The sequence below is a fragment of the Pseudopipra pipra genome, chromosome 1, assembly GCF_036250125.1.
Source record: "Pseudopipra pipra isolate bDixPip1 chromosome 1, bDixPip1.hap1, whole genome shotgun sequence".
Lineage (NCBI taxonomy): Eukaryota > Metazoa > Chordata > Aves > Passeriformes > Pipridae > Pseudopipra > Pseudopipra pipra.
This window is the reverse complement of record NC_087549.1, coordinates 130,070,577-130,096,602: the sequence shown is the minus strand read 5'-3', so window position 1 is coordinate 130,096,602 and position 26,026 is coordinate 130,070,577. Positions and strand designations below refer to the sequence as shown.

Below are 26,026 nucleotides of genomic sequence, written 5' to 3'. Positions count from 1 at the left end.
GAGTCATTATTAAAGTGACTAAGTGTCATACAGATTTTATTTTTATTGTTTACAGAAGTATTGTCTCCCACTTGCAGAGAGAAAAATGAGTTTGTCTCAAGGAGAGAGCTACTTCCGAAGGTCCAGATGTTAGGAAGGTAACCAAGGTCTTTGGACCTCCAGTGTGCTGTGACAGCCACAAGCCTGCTCTTCCTGATAAGGGCTGACACAGGTATCAAAGCTGGAAATCTGCCTTTTTCTCTTGATTTTTTCTGTGGGCAGGGCAACCCACAACAGTGACAAGCCATGAAATTGCTAGGCAGTTCTAGGTTTGGATCCTCAACTAAGATTCACAATTTTGATTTAAGCATTTATTTCAAGTCTATTTATACTTAGACAATGAAATCTGAGTATATACCAGCTGAGCCTTTGAACTGTATCCCTTCTTCTTAGTGGTCTAGTAATTTTTCCACACTAAATATGTTACATACAGTGATCACTGTTAGAATGGGTTCAGCTAATTCCACATGGAAAATGTGCAGTGTCTAACTTCAGCAGGACACATCTTTGGAAATTCTACCTACAAGGACATCAGGAACCTGTGTCTCAAGTGGTTTCATGCCCTCAAGCCAGAGTTTCAAGGTCAGATATCTACATTCTAATTCATACCACATCAACAAGTGGTTTCAGAACAAACATGCACACAGAGGACATGAAAGAAGAAAAAAATTTTCTTCGGTTTACTCCTACTTGTGTTTGTTTTCACTACTCAGATGGCCATAGCAACCTTCTATCCGTCTCTCTATCTTGTCAGGACATAAGTTTATCCTCTGAAGTTCTGACAAAATGCTTTGGTGTGCCTTGGGGGTCTTGCAAGAGGGTCAGCTCCTTCTAGAGGAAAAGCCATATTTTGGATGCATTTTTGTCCCATATCTCTGCTCCATCCAAATGTGGATCCCATATTGCTCTGTCTCTGCTTGAGTTTTTAGCAGTGCTACAGCATGCTCAGGTATGTGCTTCAGAATGACCAAACACACCAGGGAAGAAGACCTGGAGGGTCATCTAGGTCACCCTCTGCCAATGCAGGAGTTTTTCCCCTAACATTGTTCCTGTAGAGCAGGCAGCTCTGAGCAGGTGCTCTGGGCAAATGAAGGAGTCAGAGAAAAGACATATGATTTGGAAATCTTGTTGGATTCCTTCACATTGAATACTTTTGTCAACATGACCAATGACCTGCCAGAAGAAAAGGCAAAAGACATACAAAATGGAGCCACATTCAAGGGTAGGTGGTTATGCCCTGCTCCTCCAATTTCCTTACAGGCAAACTGTGATGGCTCTCCTTTGTGAAGAGGCTCTTTGAAACTTCACATACAAAATCTGCTGGTTTCTTTACAGTATTGTTCATACAGTGGTCATCTGGAAATGTTCTAAAGTTTTAGTTGTGCCCCCCCAAAAAAGAAAATAACCCAGGCTTTATTTTGAAATGCATCTTTTGATCCAGAAAGCAACCCTTACCACTAAGAGAGAAGCAATTCAGTCAGATGGTAGCTGTTTGAAAATGAAGTTTTGCTCCAAGTTTTTCCTGGACAAAACCAGATCTTACAAACAGGAGTCTGTACACCCGGTACAGCTTTCCCACATAAAGCATTCAAAGTCTTGACAGAGGATACAGCTACTAGACTTGTCCAAGCTGAAAATGAACTCCAGCTCTTCTGCAATCCAGGCCAGTGAGCAATCTGCTGTCCTTCTCTGCCTCACCTGCAAAAGAGGGGGATGGTGTGGAAGTAGTCATTTTCCCCTCTGACACATTCAAGAGTTAAGTTTTGCTCTCTCTTGTCTCTGAACATTAAGACTCATTCATGTCCCCGTGGAGTCGCTGCTTATCTTCTGCAGAGCTGCATGGCCTGGTGATCCTTTTGGAACAGGCCACCTGTGCTGTGCTTTTATTACATTTTTTAAAGATGGCATGTTTCTTTTTTCCTCTTGGGTTTTGCAGGCATAATTGTGCCCCTTTGGTTTGTCTCTGAGGAGGGGAAACTCCATGACTGATAATTACCTTGCCTGCTATTTAATGAAATTGAAAGAGCACAGTAACATCCATAATCTAAATCTTCTAGCTTGTTAAGCCCTAGTTTTGCATATTTCCAAGTGTTATTATTCAGACACAAATGGAAAAAAGGTTAAAAGGATTCAGTGAATTTGTTACAAATGTGCCCTTTGTGTATATGAATTCTGAGTTGTCTCTGCTGGACATGGTGTGTTGGTTAATCTTGCTATGAATACCAAAATTACCTCCTTGTTAGACTCACTGCTGTTATTACTGTAGCCCAGTGAAATGGGTGTTGATTTAGGTGCTAAGAGACTCAGTTCCTCATCACATCACTGCTACTGTCCTGCCATTTGTCCTAGGACAAAATCCTGCATCTATTTATTTCTCTGTTTCCTTTGCCGTCTGGTGCTGTCTCGTGTATCTAGAGGTGAAGCTCTTTGGGACAGAGACCTCCTTATGTACTCAGTGTCAGATCTCAGTTAATTTCTTAATGAAGTAGTAACAACAGACAAGCAGTTAAATGTTAAATGAAAAGAAGTTCCATCTAAAATTAATGAACATATTCAAAATTAAGCATACTTCGTACAAAATTTAAACCAGCTTTATCAACTACCGTTTCAGCAGTCTTAGGTTATCTGGTGCAGGAGGTGGTGTGTTCTTCTACATTTTAAATACGAAGGCTTTTAATAAATAAGTACTGGAGAAAAGCCAAGACAGCTGATCCCATGCCTTTTCTGTTTTACCTTCCTTCCAGTTGTCCTGCTTTTGTCCTGTTGCTTTCCACATAAAACAGATTTTTGCACTGAAAACAAAGAACTCAAAGGGAGAAGTTATTACAGAGGAAGACTGAGAGGTGATCAGAGGTTACCTGGAGCAAAGGTATATGAGTTCTGCAGCTGAACTGAGAGCAGTCAACAAGAAGAGAGGGGGGGAAAAAAAGTGGAGAGCAGAGGAGAAGAGAGGCAGCATTTTATTTATTAAGTGCCATCAATGTTTAAGGCATAAGTCAGAAATTCCTGAACGAAGCAATTCATAGTTAAAGTGTTAAATTGTACCTTTAAAGAGGAAAAAAAGAAGCCCACACGGAGGCCAAGAAACCACTTACTGAGATTCTCAGAATGTTTTCCAGCAGCTCTGGGGTCTGCTTTCCTCCCACCATTCCGGCAGAAAAGGAGTGTGTCTCCATAAATCACAACTCCCTTAGAGGCAAGTGTCACCCTCACAGATATCCTTCATTCCCTCCAGGACTGCTGCTTCACGACCAGAGCTGTGTCTCTACAGCACTCCGTGCTCAGGAAAAAATCAGTAGCAGGAGAAATGTACAGAACAAGACTGCCAACATAGCGAAGGAGTGTGTTGTGGTTTAACAGCAACTAAGCCCCACACGGCTGCTCACTCACTCCCCCTCAGGGGGATGGGGAACAGGATCAGAAGGGTAAAAGTGAGGAAACTCATGGTCCGATATAAAGGTATTTTAATAGGTAAAGCAAAAACTGCACATGCATGCAAAGCAGAACAAGGAATTCTAATCTAAATCTCTAACTAAGCTGTCTTCTCTGCAGCTGAGTCTATCATGTTTTCGTCAGAAGATACCCATCATTTTATGCAGTGTTACTTTTGGTTGTTTGGGGTTTTTTTCATGTTTATGTGCCTGTGGTTGATGAAGTTTGGTCACTGCTGACCTCACCTCAAATATTTATGACAAATTACAACAGGCACCTACCTTTACTACTGCAGGGTAAGGGCCTTTAGATCATTTAAACACTTCATGATCCCATCATAGCGTACCTTGACACCAAAGGATTTATTTGAAGTGCAACAATTTATGCAGTGGGACAAAAACGTAAGAAAGACCTTGTATTCCAGCAAGCTGCTCTGTACTGATACCTTGACATCTATAAAACCAGAAACGACAACAACAAACAGGGAAAGAGTCATGGGCAACCCTCTCATTAAAGATGTAGGGTGGAAATGTGACATGTAAAAACCTCTGAAGGAATCCCAATATCATTCTTGAGTGTGAAGCCCATGTGAGGCACACAGCACTAGTCTCTCTCCCTCCTTGGCACCTTTGCATGCTCTTTGGTATTTTGCATGTGCTTGGTAATGAAAAACTGACTTTTATTATCATCTAAAAGCATATCATGTGTTGTAAACAGAAGGAGAAAAGAAAACCACAGCCTGGTAAGCTGAGAAAGCTGAAGAAAGATAGTGAGCTCTCCAGGCAGAGCTCTTGGAAGCCTGTTCTCCTACCACAGAAAGCAGATAAAATCTAGCTGAGGACAATCATATTTGGCCTAATATGACCCCTGCATTTAGAGTAAGATTCAGAAAGAAATATGTGGCCTTGCAAGCACAAAAAGGTATTAAAGGCATCCATCCTAGAAAGGGCCATTAGGTTAAAAAGCCATTGATTGGAGGTATTTGTTTTCTCTACCCATATTTTTCATACCAGGAAATGTAAGACTTTTTGTGGCCTTTTCAGAAAATACCAAGGTTATAACATCTACTATGCCAAAGTATGAACAAAAAGAAAATAAGAATTCACTTCTGGTTTACAGCTGTTGTCCCAACAGTTGTATATGCACCAATAAAGTATTACAATGGTCCAGAGAGATTTATTTGCCAAGCCACAAGCACATCAGGCTGCAGAAATAAACAAGGGCCAAGAGAAGAAAAGTCAGTCCTGTTGGGAGCCAAGTACACTATTGCCAATCTTGCAATACTGTAAAACACTAGTCTTCCACCTCCAAACCATAAAATTAAATATATATATATTGCTAGGTATTTTTATTTGCCTTCTGCAAACCCCAAAGATTCAAATGTACCATCTTCTCCACACCATCATGAGAGCTTAGTGCATTTCTTTTTAAACAAAAGCTGAGATTATCATGTAATTAAATGGCTCTAGGCTCTGAGCCTTTAAAAAAATACCCTTTAGCAGATCCTTTTCAAACAAGGAAAGATGGTAAGGCTGTAGTGAGAGAGCTGACAGAGGAAAGTGGGGTGATGAGATACTGCAAAGATGAGAGTGGCCAAGCAGGGCTAGTGATGGTCTCAGCTCACCCACAGCAAATGGGGTCTGCCACAGGAGTCTAGGGAAGAAAACAGCAAATATACAAACCTCCAGCCTTGGTGTTTGGCTGCAGCTCTGCTGTGCTTGATCTGCAATTCCTCCGGGAAATCCCACTGAGATTTTTGGCTGGGGCTTTGGAACAACTGGAGAGGAAACTTCATCAAGCCCTCTGCCTGTTTGGAGAGCACTTTATAAGTTTATGCTGTGCTGACTGAACACTTCTGCAGTGCAAATACCAGCAGTTAGACTTCTAGGCTCATATGCACAGCAGTCAAGGTTTGCAGAGGGGCTGCCAGCAAAGGACAGTCCAGTGAGGTGGGTACAGGATGGCTCCTCTTGGCACAAGCTCTGGTGGATCTTATTCTTTTGCTCTGCAGCTGTGAGTTGCGGTAGTTCCCCGATGGGTAGATGGAATCTGTTGTTTTCTCTCAAGAGAGTTACTAATCTTTTCAGCTACATAAATACACTTCTATTATTGTCTGAGTAAATTGCCTTAGAAAACTGTTTCTTCAGGAAAAAAAAAAAGCTGAAATTTCTTAAAAGGAAAATGTCAGTATATTTTTCATAATTATTCCAGTACTTTTTTCTACCACTGTTTATGGTAAAATCTTGATAGGTAGGAATTAGCATATACACTGACATTATCATACCTGCTTAAGAATCTGAGTTTACCCAATCCCAAATAAAAAGTGAGACTCGTGCACCTCAATCTCCCTTGCTCCTGTGCAAATCTCACCTATATTTCTTCCCAAATCGTTGCCTGCCTATGTTGTTTGTTATTACAACATTTGTCTTGGATGGCGAAGAGCTCTGAAAAGAAAAGAATTATACAATCCCTCCATCGGCATCACACTTCAGTGCTCACATCCAGCCCTTCCCAGAAAGTTTCCAGTTCAGCAAGATATTTATCCAAATACTTAATTCTGCACGTAGCAGTCTGCACTCACTCTGCCCCCTCCAGCATTAAGATGAGGAGAGTACTTGGGGAAGTGAGGCAGTGTTTAGCAGATTCAGATTTCAAGTGGTCTGAACCCCCTGAAAAGGAGGGCAAAGCCAGAGGACGGATCTGCTCTATTTTGTACACAGTGTTAGGTGTTTGTAATGATATTACTGGAATTAAGAACTCTTTCAGTACTTCAAACTAAACAACCTCTTAAATAATTTCTTTTGTAAAAACAAAAGAAACTGTGCAACGGGCACTGTCTAGATGTAATTTCTGAACAAATCTGTACTGTGATCTCACCAAGAGATCTGTAAGTGGAACGCAGACAAGCCCACAGAATGCCACCAAGTCCACAGCACATTTGTTGAGATGCCTATGAATGCTTGTCAATTCTACCTTCATATTTTAATAAAAGATTAAGTCAGAGAAGAATCCATGCCTAAGCAGAGCACACTGGAGAAACTGTAGGCAAACCTGTACCTTATTCATGTAATTAATTTCAGTATCTAGTCTTACACCTGAGGAGCATTTAATGAATATAGTGAACAGATGCAGTTTGGCTCTGTCTTCAACATGTATGTTTATTTGTAACCGGAAGACTAACAACATCCCAACAACCATTCACATGGAACATGCAGTTATTAAAACCATAATAGTGGAAGAGACTGTAATACTTTTTGAGTCTGGTCCTGAAATTACTTGCCCAAACAGCAATTTTACATACCAGATCCCATTTACATCCGCAGGGCCAGGAAGTTGCACACAGTTCCTAAGGAGCTCATATATTTTCCAAATTGCAGCTAGATGTGAATGTTTTGACTGGACTATGGGCTTAGGCTGTAATCCTGAAGATTTTGTCACAAATCTTGGGATATTCTGCCCCTCAGAGATGCCAGCTCCTGGCAGAAGTGATCTGACAGAATATCAGCTTTCCTTTGTTTACTTTTTGAAGCCTCAGATCTTCCTGGTTACACAGCAAAGCTCACCCATATAATCTTCTAGAGGCTTAAAAATCAGAAGTCAGATAAAATAAAGTCCCTGTTTCCTAGACCTAAAAATCTGATTTTTAAGCCAAGCTTATTACTCCAGGGATCTCAGCACTGGTTTTTAAAAAACTAAGTCTGCAATCCTGATTGAAGGTCTCCCAACATCATCAGCAGCACAGCTCTCCTGGCTTTCAGTGGCAGCAGATTTGACCTGATGTGATTTATTAATCACAGTTTGTCAAAAATACTTTTCAGCTGGCAGCATTAGCAAGAGGCAAGGAGATGAGAAGCAGGTGTTGCATTTTAAGAGAGAGGACTGTGCCTCTTGACTTTATAATCTAATGTTTTTACTTTATAGTTTTGAATTTCACATAAAGCTGTCACAAAGCCATTTAGTAAACAAGGGAGGGAGCAGCAGTGCTCGGGCCGCCGGCAGCTGAAATCACAACCGCAGCTTCTGACTGGAGGCTACTGTGCTGAGACCTGCTCTCCTGCAGCTGCAGGGCCCTGCTAGCATCAGGAGACCACTGTTGTCCTACTGAACTAATAAAAGGAGAATGTAAAAAATAAAGGCCGGGTTTACATTCCCCAGTCAGTGTTTTATTGCAGCAAAAGGTGTCTAGGGGGTGTCTGAACTTTGGTGGTCCCATGCATGCTTGCATACACACCCCAGGTTGCTCTCCAGGCTTTGCTGGGCATCCAAAGAGCAGCTGGAGGAGCCTGACACATTTTCATTGCAAATGCTGCACCCTAACGCTTGGCAGCCTACAGAGGCTGCTGGCCCACCATGCCCCTGGGAGCTGTGACCCCTCAGAAATGTGGGGTTTGCAGGCTGCACCCAGTTTTTCAGCAGGTGCAACCCCCGAAAAGACATCATCACAGAAGCATTGCAGCAGGATAGTGACCCTCCCATGCTCCTTCTGTATGGTCTCAGCACTTTCTGGGTGTTTCCTCCTGCCTCCAAAAGGAAATGAAAAAATTTCTGCCATGATCACGAGAGTTTCTCCCTCCTGGGCCAATTATTGCACCTTTTTAGTCAGGGTTTAAGACAGTAAAGTGACTTCAAGGTGCACTGTGCCTGCAAGAGCAGTGGGCCCTGGATCCCTCCACTGGAAGGGCATGGAGGGCAAGACCAGCAAAAGCTGCACAATATTGAGTCCCTCTGACTTTCTTCCAAAAAAAATACTTGCAGAGAAACCTGGAATTATATATAAGTAAAGTTGCCTTTTGATATTACTACGTAATTTCCACTTCTGGCAAAGAGATTTTTGCCCAGGCTAATTTGGAGACATTTCCCTTCACCACATTGGCACTGCCGTGTCATTTTTGATAGAAGCTTCATTCATTGGGAGAGTTGAGGCAACCCATTCCCCTCTCGCTTCTGCAAACAGGGCTGTTTGTTGAGTCTCTTGAAAGACTGCGCGAACAGATAAACATGCTACACATGAAGTACATTAGGTGGAGGTGAAATACAGATGATTGTATTTAAGGGCTTACAATAGTTGTTAAGAGCTTCTAACCACAGGCCCTGGCAGGACCGGACCTCGGCTTGCAGTGCATGTCTTGGCTACATCCTCAACTGACTTTCTGTTTCTACCCCTTGAAACAGAGCCATTCTTGTCAGTCTAGTGGCAATGAGAAAAAAAAAGAAGAAAAAAAAAAGGAAAAAAATCAACTCTGTTAATAGGATTATAAGATTTGGGGAATATAATGTTGTTGCAGATCATTTATTTTGAAAGCTGATTTCATTTTAGTGAAAACAAGCTCAGCCCTGCACACTGGGGGTTTGCAGCCATGATGCCAAACACAATCATTGCTGGTTTGAAAGATGTGATTGCTTTTTAATGTGGAAATTTCACAAGGTTACAAAAGAGGAAAAAATTAAACTCCTTTCTTATAACAAAGTCACCCTGGGATATGCACTACAATGCCCTGACAATGTCCAGATACTCTGACCACATTGCACATCAGAAAGGTGGATGAGTGTGATTTACACCATTTCGCAATTGGGTTTCTTTCACACAGCTGAAAAAGCCGAGAAGTTTTGAGCAGAAATAAAAACAGCACTTTGTAAAATGCATTTGGAATTGCACAAACACAACCCAGGGGTCAAGGAAGTAGAGGGTGGATGAGAAAAGTGTCCAGAGGGATAAATGAGGAGATAACATGATATCTCCCCTTCATGCCTGACAGCTCCAGACCCACAGTGGCAGCCCACTCAGTGTATTGAAAACTAAGCTCCTCCTCAGCATAGCAGACAATCTTTATATTTGTTAGACATCAGAATAAAAAATTATAATCAGCATCCCTGGCCTTTTCAATAGCAATCTCCCAAAGGGCTCAAATATATTCTAGAAATAATGGCTAAGCCCCATTTTCCTGGGTGTTAGATGATGTTCTGTCATCATCTCAGAAGAACCATTGTTGTGACAAAAGCCTCATGGCACAGCCCGGACGGGGCTGAACAGGGAAACAGGCACTAGCAGGAATGTCCCAGTCAGAGGAATTCATCAGGAGGGACCAAAAGGAATGAATTTTTCCAATGTGCTCTTAAAAGAGTGATGAAGGGGGTAGAAAGGCTGCCCCTTTCTGAGTTGGGGGAGCAGTACAGACTCGTGAACTCTCTTCTCCCTTGTAGTGAAGATGCTGCTTTTGATCTACAGTGCAGGGAGTGCTCTCCCCAAAGGCAGGGGTGAGGGAGAGGGTAGATCTGGAGGGAGGCACAGAGGATGGAGCTGAAGCACTACCTCAGAGCCGGGGATTGAAATGACAATATGCGCTGTGGAACCTTTTTTTTCAAAGCAATTTGCTATCATTATATTGCCCGTGCATTTCCAATACATGTCAGCCTGTTCTCTTTTAACTTGGCGGGAGGGGAAGGTGCTTTCATTGCAGGGCTCCTTGCAGAAGCTTGCCAGACATTGCTATTATTACATCTGCCGGGCACAGCACAGAATGATGCATGTTCATTAAAGGAATGGGGTTACAGTAGAGCAAATTCGTTCTGTCCCTGTTAGAGAATACTTGAGTGGGCTTAGATATTTTTATATACAGAAATATTCCAAAATTTAAAAGCAGGACAGTTTCTATCCCTTTATCTTCAGTTTGGCTTCTGGCTGGTGTTACAGAAATCATTTAGCTTTGGTTGCCTGAATCCTATCAGTGGTGAAAATACAGAAAACTGCTAGAACAGCATTTATTAAGGATTTCATAAAGTTACAAACTACAAGATTTCCATTAACTATTTCAATTATGATTCCTCTTCTGCTTTAACTCACATGCTTCTCTAAATATTGGGGTGCAGAGTGTGGTTCTATATCTGCATGTGTGAAAGGGAGGTGGGGCAAGATTTGAAGCAAAAATTCAGATTTCACTTCTTGAACCAGATGCTTTCTCATTCACGTGCCAAGGAATGGAGCTGACAATTGCTCTGTGTGGCACCGTGCCTAGGCTGATACACTCAACTGAGCCTTGACACTGATAGGCAACACACAGAGGCTAATTTAGTCTCTGTTTCGGCATTTTCAGCTATTAGTACAAGGAAAACTACGCAGAGCAGAAAAGTAGTTTTGGTTCCTTCATCTATTTCACCCCGGTGTTGGTTCGACCCCAAACTGCCTGAGTGTGACCAAGCCCTTCCACCAAACTTTTCCTTCTGTTCTTGCATGGGAGGTTGGTAGCTGGGAAGGCCCTTTTCAGTCGGAGAACAGCCAAACCCAGCCATCTCTGGCTGCTTAGCTTTGGAGTCAAGTAAGGGTACAGAGAGGCTCTGCAAATTCTGTGGTTTATTCTGCAGAATTGTGAAGATGACATCAGTCAGTTCCTCCAAAGAAGCAGAGGAGAGCAGAGGTCCCACACACTCAGACCCATGGCCCGCAACAACCAGAAAACTGTGGAGTTCATAATGCAAATACTTAAACTCATCCTGCATTACATGGTGAAGGAGCTTCAGGAAGAAGCATCAACAATAGTTTGCCACAGATTTACACCTGCCCTTTCCTCTCTTGGAGCCACTGACATGGCATTTGAAAATGAAGGTGATGCTGCTGAGTGGTGGTGATGCCTGCAGTGCCTCTCTCCATAATGACAGCCCCCAAAAGTGCTTTCAAAGGACTTGTGGAGCCAGGCCAAGAGGTGGGCTTGGGAGACAAGATGGCTAGAATTTACACTGTGGTTCCCCATGGTCTCCTGAAGAAGTGTTGAACTGTGAGGAGGCTCTCTCTTGCTTGCTCTCTTTTTTTTGCACAGAAGCCTGACTAACAAAATCAAAAGTGCAGCTTGAAATGAACCAACTGCACACAGGTTTCCTCGTGGCATGACAGGCTATCGCAGCCTTAATGGTAGGCTGCTAGACTAGAAGCAGTCTTTCATTGAGTTTGTCTTAGTGAGAGGAAAAACTGCTTTGTGTAATAACTTTATGGTAAATGTTGGCAAAAGATTTGCACTGCATACTGAAAGAGAGACATTTCTGACCACAGCTCATGAACCACATTTATTTACTCTGGCGTTTGTCCATTATTTGTTCATAGGCTTTCTGTCTCTGCTAAATGTGTTCCAATTTTGGGAGCTAAATCATTGCCAGTAGTTTCCAGGACATTCCGCTAGGCTAAGCAAAATTGCCCTAAGCAGTTGTCAGAAACCACTGAAGTAGTATTTTAAATACGGAGTATTTGAAGAAAATAAAAGATACCAAGTGTCCTATCTGTCTGGATCCTGTGTGTTGTAAAAAGTTAGGGAACAGAAGCAGAGGACTTACAGCCCTGCCCGACTTTCCTGAACCATTTTCCAGATGCAGAGGGCTTAAAGCACTGCCTGTCTTTCCTGAGCCATTCTCCATCATTTAAGGAACCAATCTGATTTTAAAATGAGGATAGTAATTAAAAATATGCATATGTATTTGTCAGCAGCCCTCCAGATAGAAATCATGCTCAAAATTCCATCTGGAAAATCCTAGTTATTTACTTCTTTATGAAAACGAACTACAAAATACAGGAAGAAAGCCATTTCTGTCAAAACTGACACTCAATTGCTATCAGATGGCCTCACAAAAATGTATATGTATAGCTCAGGCAGGACAATAGGATGGGAATCACCTTTGTAGACCATTCTGATGCATCTGTTCACTGTCCTTTATCTGATAGAGCTCAGAATAACCTGATGTATTATTTGCCCTGACAACAGTCTCATTGCAAAATAATCCCTAGGACAGTGAGTGCTGGCTTGAAGTAAGAGTTCCTATATTTTTCTCTAGTGTTCTTTTTCTTGGCATTAATTATTGTAACTGCAGATAGCATTATTGTCCAAAAGAAAGCTCAGTGCTTCTTCAGACTTTGTTGAATGCCTGGCCTGCGTGGCAAAGCAATCCAGAGTCAGTGTGAGCCCTCTGGAAGCAGGAAACTTGCCTGCTAGTGGTCTGGACTTAGCTGCCTTTCATTTTCATCAAGTGCCCACTTTTTGCTGTGCATGACAGGGTACACTGGTTATTTTCTCTGCTTTTATCATGTCCCTTTCTTTTTCTCTCTGTTTCAAAGAGAAACAAATCTCAGCTTTCCAATTTCTCCACCAATGAGTCAGAGTAATTTCTGAGCTCATTTCCAAACACACTCTCTTTCTGCTGACAAAACAGCCAGACACACGTGTGCAGTGCTGGGGTAAATGGTGGTAGTGATTTATGTAAGAGCATTCTGCTGTCCTGCTCCTTATTCATCCCATTAAATCCCATCAAGGATTTTAACCTGCAGTTTCACATTAACAGAGCATCTCAATGAATTACCAACTAGGATTCCCCTCTAAATCAGTGCTTAAATTTAGAAGTCTTTGAATAAAGGTGGTTGGGGTTTTTCCTATCAAAAAATACATATATAAAAATATTTTATCAACACTGAATTTCAGCTATCATTTTATTCCTGTTTATTTAATTTATTAAATTATTGATCTGTTTGAAACTATATGAACATCTTCAAAATGTTCTTTTCACACAGCAAAAAAAAATCATGCTGGCCTCATATTTTTCATCACTCTGCCCAACTGTATAGTAAACACAGTAGTAATACCAATATAGTAATAGAAGTATAGTAAGTAATGACACTGATCCTAATAAATGGAGTATCTCAGTGGTAAACCTTCTACTTTGGCAAAAGCTGGCCATTTAATACCTATGTGAGTAACTGTTTATTCACTAGCTTCAAAGAGCACTTGCTTCCTATGCTTCCTATGCCTGAGCCTTGGGGCTTTTTTTCCTTAGTTTCATGTATGTATTTTGTTAGAGATTTAGTGGAAATCTAGAGAAACGGATGTCTGGTTCACCTCCGTCCACCCTTCTGTGGACATGAGCAAAGATTCAGTGAGATCAGGGAGGTATGATTCGACAAAATCTGCACCAAACCTTATCTGCTCATATATCCCTGCTCACATATTCCCGTTACTATTTTATTTTTGCTTGCCATTTGATGAATTTAATGGGTGCAGGTAAGATTCCCACTGGTCCACAAATTCCAAATTATCCCTGTATTTTTAAATCCTGGTAGTCTAAGCACAATCCTAATGCTTTAAATATTATGTCTTCTATCTCCTAGAATTTTTCCTATTCCCACCAGTAATAAGGAAATGCAAATCTAGTTGAAGTGATAGATTTATGCTGTATGATAGTTCATTTGCTTTTAATTTACCACTTTACTTCAGTGACACCTTTGTTTCACATTCTGTACCATTACTAGTACTAGAAAAGGACATGGAAAATAGCTAACTTTCCAAAACCTTATATAATAAAAATCTTCCTTAGTTCCCCCTTTAATTCCTGTGAGCCCAAGCAATGCTGCAATTCCCTTGAAGCCTTCATCCTTGTGATATATTCAAATAAAGCATTCTTATTCTGTTTGAGACATGCAGCTACTCGGGACTGTAAAAAGCTATATTGACTTCTTAATTTTCCTCTTGGTTGTTCACTGCCAAAAGGTAGCACTCTTATCATTCGCTGGTGCATTAGAATATATTTCCTAACAACAACAAAAAAAAAAATAGAAGGACTACAGTGGTAAAGCAGCAGCATCTGGAAAAATCAAACAATGTGAATTAATACATTCTTTGCGGGCTGAAGGAAGCAATGGAGTCAAGGAAGGCCTTTGGATGTTATGTTTTACAATATCTCTGGAGGCCCAAGCCCCACTGTAGGCTGTTTTCTTCCTGCCTTTGGACAAGCTGAAATTAACTGGTAATAACACACAATTAAAAGCGCATGTGTGTCTGTGAAGGCGTGTGTGACTTTGCTCTAATTCCACTCCTTCTGTGCATTTTAACTTTCAAACTTTCAAATGGCGGTGAAGAGGAGACAGACAGGTATACATAGCAGCCACATCAAAATCTTGGTGGGGCAGGGGGAACATTTGACACCTCCTTGTTTCAATGCCCCCTGTCTGTTTTTAATTTCACTAAATCGCTCCCGTCTGGGGATTGTATATTTTCAGTGGCCTCTCCCAGCAATGCAGAGGTAGAGTGCTAGTGTGCCAAACCCCAGCTATGCTCAGGCGCGGGGCTGCAGATTTGCAGGAGGCAAGAGGGGAGTCTGCTCATGGGACCAGCCATTCACCCAACTTAACTCAGGTCTTTAAGCGATGCCAAGAAATCTCACTTGCCCTTTTCCCTTCACAGTCATCTTTCGAGGGAAGAGGTGGACAACCTGGGTAACAAACGGGCTAATAATCTTCCCACATTGCAGCTTTGAAAGTATAATCAAGGTCTGTGCATCTGAAAGATCCCCTGTTAGCAAGGGGATATGGTACTGCAGTTGCTGCTCAGGACAACAAGGATTATGCTGGCTTGGGTAGGGGATTTTCTTGATTTTAAGAGGCAAGCAGGATCTGGCCTTGAGCACCTCCAGGAAAAGGAATGGTTTGGAAGGGCAATTCGAGGAGGATTTCACTGGACAGTTGTAGGCATGGTGGAGCCTGGACTCGCTGTCCATTACCATGGAGGCAAGTGAAGGTTTTGCTTCTGTTTTTTTTGAGACAAAAGCTCTGACTCAACACAGAAAGCTTGTGTAATCTTGGAAGGAGATGTTTCATAGCAAGGACAGTGAGCAACAAGACAACATTAAACAAGGAAAAAAAGAAGAGTTCCTCAGTCGCCTACTCCGAGGCTGAGCATCACTATCATGGGGCATAACCCTACATCCCTCCTCCTGTGAGCAATTCACCCAAGTGATCCCCTCTCAGGCACGGAACAATGAACAGTAATTTCAAACGGTTATGCCTGAGCAGAAGCCCTTCACACATGGACACATACCAGGATGTAAAGCAAAGCCATTCCCTCTAGTACTAGTTTGCACAACTCACATGCATTCATCTGCTTGTACATGGATAGGGGCATGAGACAAGGTCAGAGTGAAGACTGGGCAGGCTCCAAGGCTGTGTGGCTGCTGGGAGGGTTGCAAAGCTCTGCAAAATAACCCTCAAGATAAAGCTAGCCAAGACACATCATGTATTACTTTGACCCACTGTATCTTCTCCTGCAAAGAGCAGGATTTGGCCTCAATACAGCAAGGAAGCTGAAGTGGTAATAGGGTGCTTTGAGAAATCACATTGTGCCATTGCATGGTCCTGAGGATGCAATGAACAACTTACTCAATAGGCTAGTAAGACTGTGAAAAGATATCTGAGCTTCTTCCAGTAGAGCTTCATTACATGAATGCACACTTCTGTGAGATCAGAAAGATTTTTTTTCCTCCCCTGCACTCACTGGGTTCTCTGTGAATTGAGCATTGCAGTGGCTTTGACTGTAACCATTATAATCATTTTCCAGTGCTAATGTTGTGGTTTTAATGAAAGGAAACAGCAAATGGTGTATCGACTCATATACACAAATCTGTACTTCATTTGCACAAAATAGCTTCTGGATGGCTTTCCTCCATGTTTTTGGTCAAAGCCACTCTTTTTGAGAAATGATCAATGTCTACAACTGTTTGCTCTTCCACAGATAAAGCAGATGCTATTCATTACTGCATTTGCCATGCATATATTACTACTTTCCCCAAAGCAGCCACAGTGGGTCATGTGTTTATTTTTCTTTAAATCCTTTTGTTCTTAAATCACTCCACTTTTGCTTTCAGGATATGATGAATAATTAATGCTGTAGTAGCAGCATTATTGAATTAGGAAAGTCACTGGCAGCTTCCAAAATCATTGAGACAACCAACAAATAAACACAAGCCACTTCTTTAGACTTAGATGTAGTGAAGCAGTGTGATGGTGTTGAGATAAGAAGAGGCCAGGCTGACCTTTAAAGCTGTAGGACGGACTTACTGTTGCCCACATGTAAATCACAGTAGTTCTGATAGCAATGCAGATATTTTGAAAGATTCTGCAATAAATAACAATGCTAAGGAAAACTAAGACCGGGCATGGGTATTTGGAGGGAATTGTGTTCTACAAGAAGTTATATGATCACAAAGAAAAGAATTATTCATGATTTTATGGTTTAGGATTATTTAAAGAATAGAGATTTGGAGTTGATACCTTTCAGGTAGGTGTTCAGCACCTCCCAGGGATTACAGCCAGCAGCACGAGCAACAACTAACCAGGAAAGGAGGGAGATTATAGATTTCCAGAGTAACCATTTGCAGTTACCACTGGAATATCTGGTTTGCAAGCAGAGTTAACCTACTGGTAATACAAGAGAATGTAATATGGTCAGATTCCAGTTAAATGTGAGTTTGAGTCAAACAGGAAAGCAAGAATAAGTTCATTTTCCTACATTCATATACAGGAGGTTTCTACTGGCTTCCTAACAAGGCCCTTCAGGTTTTGATGCGACCCTGTCCCTCATGTATTTCATCACAGCACCTTGGTGGACAGCAGAGCCAGGGGTCAGGCAACCACTTGCACTACTGAACTTTTAAAACTCCTTTATGCAGAAATGAAGGACTGAAAAGACTGTGGGGTGGTGAGAAATAAGCCCTAGCATCTCCAGCTGTCTCAGTTGGCAATCTGAAGGGCGGAACCTCTGTGAGTATGGCACTGCATGTTTATTGACAACAGTCATAATTATGGCTTTCCTCATCTGGGGCTGTCCCTGAGCACACTGCAGGGATGCCTGATTCTTCTCCCTGCAGCTCTGTTTAGGATTTCTGTAGTTATCAAGAGACTCTTGTTAGTGACTTCTGTGTACTCCTGAAAACAAAGGGCCCCTTTACTGAGTGCTGTAGCGCTATATACTTTCCTGGCCTTAAAATATTTTTTTATCTTTCATTGACTTATTCCTTTTTGGGGCTGGGTAGGAAAAATGGTTTCTGTGAAGAGAGAAAGATCTCACAGTTTCAAGATGGTCCCTGTTGCTGTTCTACTTTAGTATGCTATTAAGGTCTTTTAAACAGGGCCCTCTCTTAGTAGTCACAGGCTCTGTTGAATAACTGTGTAAAAAATATTTCTAAAAAAAAAAAGGAATAGTAGTCCAGGATCAGCTCAGTGTGCTGGAAGAGAGTGGGGTGCTTTTGCTCATTTCCCTGGCTGAAGCAGTTTCACTATATACAGGTAATGACATGTCAGTCTGGGAAGAGACCTGCACTTCCATCAGCTCCTCCCAGCATGGTGATGTAATTCCTGGACTACCAGCTCAGGTTTTTTGATTCTCTTGCCTAATGATTATCTTGGAATCTGTGCAACTTGGAGTATCTCCAACAGGAAAAGCTGTCATTTTGAAGGAGCCAGAAGCCCAGAACCCACCCTGGCTGTGGGGTGCTGATTTCCATGCTCCTGGGTCTGTTTAAGGAGATTATAATCCTACATGTGGTCTGCTGTTTTGGATCTGAATATCCTACTCAGGGAGTTCTGGCTGCCCTGAGGCAGCAAATGAAGGTCTCTGACCAGAAACTCATTGAACCCATGACCATCTTACCATTGAAAGTTCTGAGTTTGACAAATCAGCATTTTCTGATTTGAGGACTTCATTTCAGAGAACTTCTAGCCATCTGTGTTCCCTGTCCCCTTTACCTGTTGATCTTCAGCAGATTTCTCTACCTGCAAGTCTTCATTTTTCTAAGAAGTTTTCATTAAGCTCAGTTATGGAAAATTATTGGAGACTACTTCATCAGCCTTCCTACAGCATAGGGTCTGCCTTTGTTTCCACCATGCTTCTGGTCAGCTTGAAGCTATGCTCACCCAGGTGCAACTCTGGAGAGTTCTCTCTCTTCATCCCCCAGCACTGGTAGGAAACAAGTTGCTAAAATCCTTGACAGAAGTTATACATGTGTTACATCTCCCCAGCTGAACAGGTGTACCTAAGGTATTATGAGGAGAAACTAGAGGTCCCTTTCATGGGATTAATTGTGGGCAGAGGGCAGGGACTACCATGGGTAGAGGTGAAGAATAGCCCTGGCCCCTTGAAAAACACAAAAGCCGTAAAAGGATCAATCAAAATCTTTTCCCATAACAGACCTATCCACCTTTCCTTTATTTCCTCCCCTCATGTGGAATAACTGGTATCTGGAAGCCTCCACTCTTCTTGTGCTTGTGTCAAAAAGAGGGAGAGCAGGAGTCCTGCTAGAGCCAGCAGAATTCAACCACATTCACCCCCTCACTGCTCATGCTCACTGCTTTTGATGGTCCAGCTAAAGAAAATCTCTGCAGATGTTTTTTTGTCCTCAGAATGAAGCTTCCCACTGCTAGCCTTGGGAGACACAGAACATCCTGGCTAGGCAAGAACTCTTTATGGATATTTCCAGTGCTCAGAGGGAGAAGGGGGAAAAAAAACAAGCTACAGCAAGTTTATGGTAATTACTTTAATGAGGCAAAGCCCTTTAGAATGCAAACATACTCAACAATACACAAAGAAACAATCAAAAAAAAGTGTTTTATACAGGCTGTTTTATAAGGAGGTAATAAAAGCAATTGTATGGCACACTTGGTTGCATAAACAGGCTCACCATGGAAGGTGTTTGTGTGAGAGCAGGACTATGAATACTTAATTGCTTTCATTATTCTTATTTTCAGTACAAAATACTGCAATCAAAACTTAATCTGTGGCTTGATTTTTAAATAAAAAGGTTATATTCCGGTTCTATTGTTGTAAATATAATAAAATGTGGTCTTTCTGTTAAACATAGTCTTTCTCACTGCTTGTAAACAGGTATAACAGTGATTAATATCTGCATCTCTGCCAATTTCAAAATGTTTTTCAAAGGCAGAATCACTATTTCTCTTCACATGGAAGGAAGAAGACCAAAATGTTCAAAAGGTCTTCTTCATTAATGATGTGACTAGAAGTCATGAAAACCTTTGGTGAGATCCTTCTATGGCTGCTAATCCTGTTTGAACCAAGCCCCAAAAGCAATGCAGATTTCAAATATATTCTCATTCACACATCTCTTCTGACAAACACAGTGAGTACAAAGAAAGAATGTAAGGAAACATGAATTTGAGGACCTCAATAAGTTGCAAAGTACAGAACTGAAAAAATGTCACCCATTTTCCCTTACCTCTCAGGAGAGTAAATTACTCAGACAAAAGGGTTGTATGAATTTGAATACAATATGATGTGTCTGGAATGTTATATTCTGAATCTAGTGATTTTTTTTTTAAATATGTGCTGTTACATTTGTGCTATAGTGGCATCTAGACCAGAGTAATTTTCAAATACTTAGACATAAGAATTCCTTTTTATTTCCTCTGACTTTTTGCTTCAGGAAGAAACACAGAACCGTCAAAGACCTGTTGTGCACATAAACTAAGTGATAGGTCTGGAAAGATTTAGGGAACAAGACTGTCTTATACAAGAAAATGAATATCTGGATGAAAAGGAAATAAACGCATTAATGGTTTGTGCTTTAGAGGCTGAGCACATTGCTGTGAAATAACATACCAGAGTGACACCAGAAAGGCCAGAGTCACTCTCAGTGAAAATGGATGTTTCTAGGAAAGAAGTGATGATTTCTAGTTTCGAATTGATGGCAAAGGATGACTTTAAATTCGATATCTTAGTTTACCTATTTAATTAAAAAGAATCTTCTCCTAAAACATACAGAAAGAAATAGCATTTTTTCAGTTCACTGGGCCTATAATAATTTTTATTCTTGAAATTGTCTGACTGTTGGACTTTCTGTTAGTGCTGCAGAACATCTGCCAAATGGGAAATGTCATTTTTATTTTCACCTTTCTCATCATTACAGATAGCATAATGCTGTCAGGAATCAAGAAGGTACCATTAAATATTTCCTGTTACATCACTAATGCCCAAAAACATTTCCCACGAAGCAAAAAAAAAAAAAAAGGCAAGGCAGAAGCTCTCATTATCCCTATCCCAGGGAAAGTAATTTTAACACTTTCCATCTCACAGTAGAACTACTGCCCAGGAGAACAAAGGACACTTAACTAAGTTGGTGAATATTTTAAACCACCTAGGAATTGTATGAAGAATATAGACTTTCCTGTAACTGAACTCTGATCAGCTCCCATGGCTTATGGCAAAATCAGCCTTTCAGGCATTTATTTGCAGGGTGTTCAAGGGGCCAAGAATGTCCAAGGGGCCAATCAACTGCTGATCTTTCAGCAATGTATTCTTACCCTTTTCTTAGATGTCAAAACCAAATTGTTTGCTGACATCTCTCAGTCTTCAATAATTAAAGGCAGGACAACATATTGATGATGAGCACACGCACATGTATGTGGTTGCATATACAAGAAGGAATTTTACATATTTATAAGGAAAAATTAATTTTCAAATTGAATCAAAAATATACAGGAGAAACGTATATATATATACATACATACATACATATATATATATACACGACTGAATGCTTAAACATATTTTAAGAATATATATATGTTTGTATGTATGCATTTCTGCAGGCCAAAACAGCTTTGATGAATTAAATAAACATCTTGATGTGCTGAACAGCTCCTTTTAAGCCAAGTAAATTATGGTTTCTAACCTTCTAGTATATGTGTCTGATTAATTTAGTCATGAAAAGAACCAATTGCAAAACAAAGATTCTACATGTGTCATGGTCCCATTGGACTTGTTTCTCCTAGCAAACAACTTAATGATGGTACTCAAGACCAAACTTTTGCTTACAAAGTAAATGGGTTTGGATTAGCTATTGTGCAGAATGATCTAGCGCATTAATCTGAAATTTTCAGAAGGAATCTAGATCATGCTTTCCTCTTAGCATCCAATTCTTCAAGAATTAGAAAGCAAGTCCCCAACAAGAAATCCAAACACACCAAAACAATTTATAATACACTACAGAAGTAGAATTGAAAAGACAAGTCATTCGGTCTGATGAAGTAGATGGGTGTCTGGAAAAATGCTGAATGTCGTCTGCTATCATCAGCCTTCAAGATCAAGGAGACTAGCAGAGGCAGACTGAAAACTAGTCACAAGCTAACATCTGCTTAAAAGGACATGTGAAGAGCAGCCAGGAATGAGCCATGAGAAACTTTCAAACCAGTCCCTCAAACTAATCAGAGAGGCTTAGTGAGATGCCACCATATGATTATCTGACTGATCCTAAATGCATTGACTATAAGATCATAAAGTAGAGTTTTGCCAGTGTATGTTTGTCATCATAGAAGAGTTGTCAAATTTCCCTCCCCAATCCCTTGACAGAGGTCCCGTGTTACAGAAATCAGGCTACAGTGAAGGTAGTCATAGATAAACCATGCGCTGCTCCTTTGACCCTCTCCTGCTTTGGTTTCCCCTTTTCTAATAGGAAGCTCTCTGTACTGGGAGCTCAGCTGAGTTCATCCTCTGGCAGGATATCCACCTAAGCCACCTAATAATGGTCCATGATTACCTTGGAGAAGCCTCGTCTCTCCAGGCCAGTGAACACCTTCACAGTGATGCTTGCCAGTGGCACCTTCCCCTGGCATGGCAGCTTGTCCCTGTGCTCTGGAGACAGTACTGAGAAAAATGCAAATGACTACCACGTGCAAGCATACTGATCAGGGTACTGACTGCAAGCAGCAGCCTGCCATGATGTTGCATTTTCATTAAAGGCCTCAAAATAGCAAGAATCAAAATAGAGATGCTAACACACTGAGCTTGGCTTGTTTTTCATTCCTGGTTATGTATGCTAGATAGTAGGTGAGATATCACTCTCTGGAGGTGAACCTGCAGTCAAACCAGGTTGCCTGATTTGGCTCTATGAGATGTAACACATTAGTGACTGTATCTCAATCTCTCCTTACTGAGTCTGCACGCTGATCAAACCCATAACAAAGGCTTTACAAAGCACCGTGATCCAAGTCTTTGGATGGTGTAAATGGGCACAGTAGCTATGGCCAACTCCCATTTCCAACAGCTCATCCTCTTTACCTCTGCTTCTGTCACAATTGCATTGGTAAAGTTGCTTACTGAAGAAAAAAATAAAAAAAACGTTTCCTTAGAAGAAATGCTGCCCAAGAGCAGTTTACATCATGTGCTATCTGGAAGCTATTCTGTGAAACATCGTAATAATTGCTTTTCCTGGACTGAGACACTTATTAGTAGCAGCTAAAGTTAACAGATTGGAAGATTGCCTGAAGATGATGGATGGGTTTTCTCAGATAGTAGATTTCTGGTCATTTTCCATGGCAGCTGTAAATTTAAAAATAATATAAAGTTAAGCAGTGGTAGAAAAGAATTAACAAATATTACACGGCTACTGACTTGATCATTAGTCATCCTAAATTGATGTTAAAATGTTACATATGATGAGCCAAACATTGCCCCGAGGTGTATACAGAAGTTTCTCATTGATTACAAATGGGAAATGACACATGTATGTGAACACTAAATTTAGCCAACTTCTTATTTGGGATTCTTAATTACTGCTTGTGGGAGTTGGAGACATTTCTGTTTTAGGAATCCCCTTTCATACTAGTGATCTGGAAGAGAATTATCAAGAGCCATTATCTGATGTGTAGTCAATATCCTAAGTTGTTGCAACAATATCTCTACATATTTTTAAAGCTGAAGACTATTAATTCTCTCCAGAGTTCAGGAGTCATTTGATCTACCTGATGTTCAATTTTAAGGCTGCTGCAGTGAAAAAATTATTTCTTTTTGACCAGAATGAAGATTTTTGTCCACAACCAAAATTCCTTTTAAGCTAAAACATCATTTTTCATAGACTTTGTCCTAATTTACCCTGTTATTTTTGATGAAGTCACATCTTCTTCGGGTGAGTAACTAGAGAGGAGCTGCCAGAGACGTGGAAAAAAACTCAAACCAAAACAGTCACATCTGACACAAATGAAGAAGTCTTGCACTCAGAGATACCATAATGATTCCTCACCTCCTCTGCTGAATCTGAAGGACAGAAAACTTGAAACAGCCCCAACAAGCTCATGGACACACACAGACCTTTACCTTGTGAACGTCTAACTCCTCTCAGTTCCTTTTGCACTTACCTAACACTGTTATACTAATTGCTTAGGCATATTTATGCTATACATGTTGCTAGTATTCATATATATTAGCTATAGGACATTGCTTAGCCTTATATTTAGTGTCTTTCAGACTTTAGGTATAAATACTCCATAGTAGTTGCACTGAAAACAACTTAACTTGAATGCCAACCACAGAATATTGTTAGCACCAGGTTTTCTCAGGGCCTATTTACTTCTGTTTATCCACAGGATTTGGTAATAAATACATGTATTTCAGGGCTTTAGGTACATTAAACATACTGAATAGTCAACGCTTGTAGAAGCTAATTTCCCTGTCATTGCATTATAGTTAAATTGGTTACGCACGTCTCATTCAATTATGCAACTTGGAGGATACCAACAACATAGGTTCCTGATTTCAATAGTATATATGCTGGTTTTAGCACTTACAATGGATCAGCTTTTAGCATGAGACACTAAACTCATCATACTTTGAATTCTGGAGTCCCAATTTCAAATGTAATACTGTCTTTGTGTGTATGTCATTAATGGCTTTTCTTTTTATGCTTTCTGGATGTATGCTATAATATTTAGTACAAATCAAAGTGAAGACTGGAAGGTAACTCACAATGGATATATGCAGTTAAGCATTTACACCAGCAGATTCTTTATTGATATGAGCTTAATCGAGTAGTTATTCAACCAGTAACATAATGTGCGCTATAGTCAAATAAACTATTTGCTGTTAAATCCTGACATAGAGAAAATGCCAGGTATACTATCAAGCCCCTGCAATGGGACTTCTTTAATGGTATTTGTTCTATGTGGAAGGCACTCTGGTACTACAGTAGTACAGAAGGAACAAGGATTCCTTGGAAGGGTTAGATTAATATTCACATGAAATGACATACTATTATGATTTTAGCATTTTGTAATAGCAATAAAACACATATCAAATCAATTAAAAACTGGCTGACAGATCTCAAAAAAATAGGCATCAGCTAGGATTTGTAATTGAATGAATGTTCCCAACGTTTCCTTGACTTCCGTACGAGGCTTCATATTCCTTAGCACCTTCACCAATGGTCTTGTAAACACGTCCCTAAATACAATCTCTGAATGACATGAGTTTGGCAGGGTGCCATAAAATGATGAAAACTGGACAATCAAACAGAACCAGGAATGGTACAGGAAAGAGCCATAAAGTTATTCAAAGAAGAATTCCTTGCTGTGAACAAAAATCCAACAAAAATATAGAGAGTTCCATGTTGATTTTATCAGGAGGAAGACGGGAAGAGGTGAGTTGTACACATAAGAGATTCACAGCAGAGAAATACCAGGTAAGAAAGAACCCTTCCATCTAGCAGGAGAACCAAGGGCTGGAAACCTAAGCCACACAGACTGAAAGTAAATTGTCTTTCTAACAATAAAGATATTTATGAGTTGGAAAAATCTTTCCAGGGATGTACCAGATATATTTTATGATCTCTTAAGTCCAAGAGAAAGATATGCCTTAGCTAAAACCAGATTTTTTTTTTATATAAGAATAACTGGAGACAGTGTAAAAATATATAAGCAGACAAATTGATCATATTCTATGAGTATGAATGTATGCAAATTTACCAGAGGCAACATTTTCTCATCTGCCTGTGGTATGTCTCATTAAGAAAATTGCTTGTTAAGAACTGTGTTCTGAGGAGGTGGATTGTCACTGTTTAATCTTACCTTAAGGGATATTATGAAATAAAAATTTTATCAAATATTTAGAAAGTGTCTAAAATGCAACTTATCTTGCAAAACTGCAAGTTGCTAAACAGAGAGAAGCCCTTACTTGTTAGATACAAACCCAAGGTAGAATAGAGTGAAGAAATGGAATTTATCTCAGTTTAGCAAATATTAATAGAATAATCATGAAAATACTGCCACCATATATGCTTTGAACTCCATATGTGCCTCAGTGTTTTTTTTTAAATAATTAGGACCATAATATATCATCAGATACTTTCTGCTTCTATCAAATAACAATTAGTAACTGTTAGCATCCTCCCCTCTTCCATTTTGTAGCATGCTATATCTTCCAGAAGCTTGCTAGGCCAGTTACATCAGCAAAAACAGAGAGTAAATCCATTCAAAACAATGTGACTAAAAGCAGTTTTTCTTTGCATGGTTAGAACAAAAAGCTCCATTGCTGCTTTTACAGCTAAATAGCATTTTACAACAAGCTCTGAAACTTCTGGGGAAGTTGGATTACAATGTTGGTTTAACATCAGACACACCATTGTTTAGATGTAGGATCACTGCGATGTCCGGTCTCTGAAAACTTTAGTTTTCCTTTTGATATTAAAAAGACCACTGAAGTAATCTACAAAGAGCTTGGGCCTCAGGAAAGAAGTCTGAAAAACAAACACTGTTAAAGATCGGTAAGACACAATTATGTGGCTGACAATTACATGTGATAACAATTAAAATTATCTGATTCCAACCACATGGCATCTTAATACAGCAGATCTCCAAGCAAATAACGTGTCGCATAATAGGTTTTGATTGATGTTGTCAGCAGCCTTTTGAACATTACAGATACCTTCTAGTCAATGCCAGAGAAATCAGTGGAGACAACTGACCTCATCCTAA

General features: G+C 40.4%; 1 long non-coding RNA gene across 2 annotated transcripts in view; it reads right to left on the bottom strand.

The window, feature by feature from the left end:
• Positions 1-1,149: 1,149 nt before the first annotated feature.
• Positions 1,150-26,026, bottom strand: part of LOC135425054 (uncharacterized) — a 51,375-nt gene continuing 26,498 nt past the window's right edge. Inside the window, exon 2 of one of the 2 annotated variants that reach the window (XR_010435455.1) lies at positions 1,150-25,788. This is a non-coding gene — a long non-coding RNA (uncharacterized LOC135425054). The remainder of the gene's footprint in view (positions 25,789-26,026) is intronic. The other variant, XR_010435456.1, reaches the window with a different exon arrangement.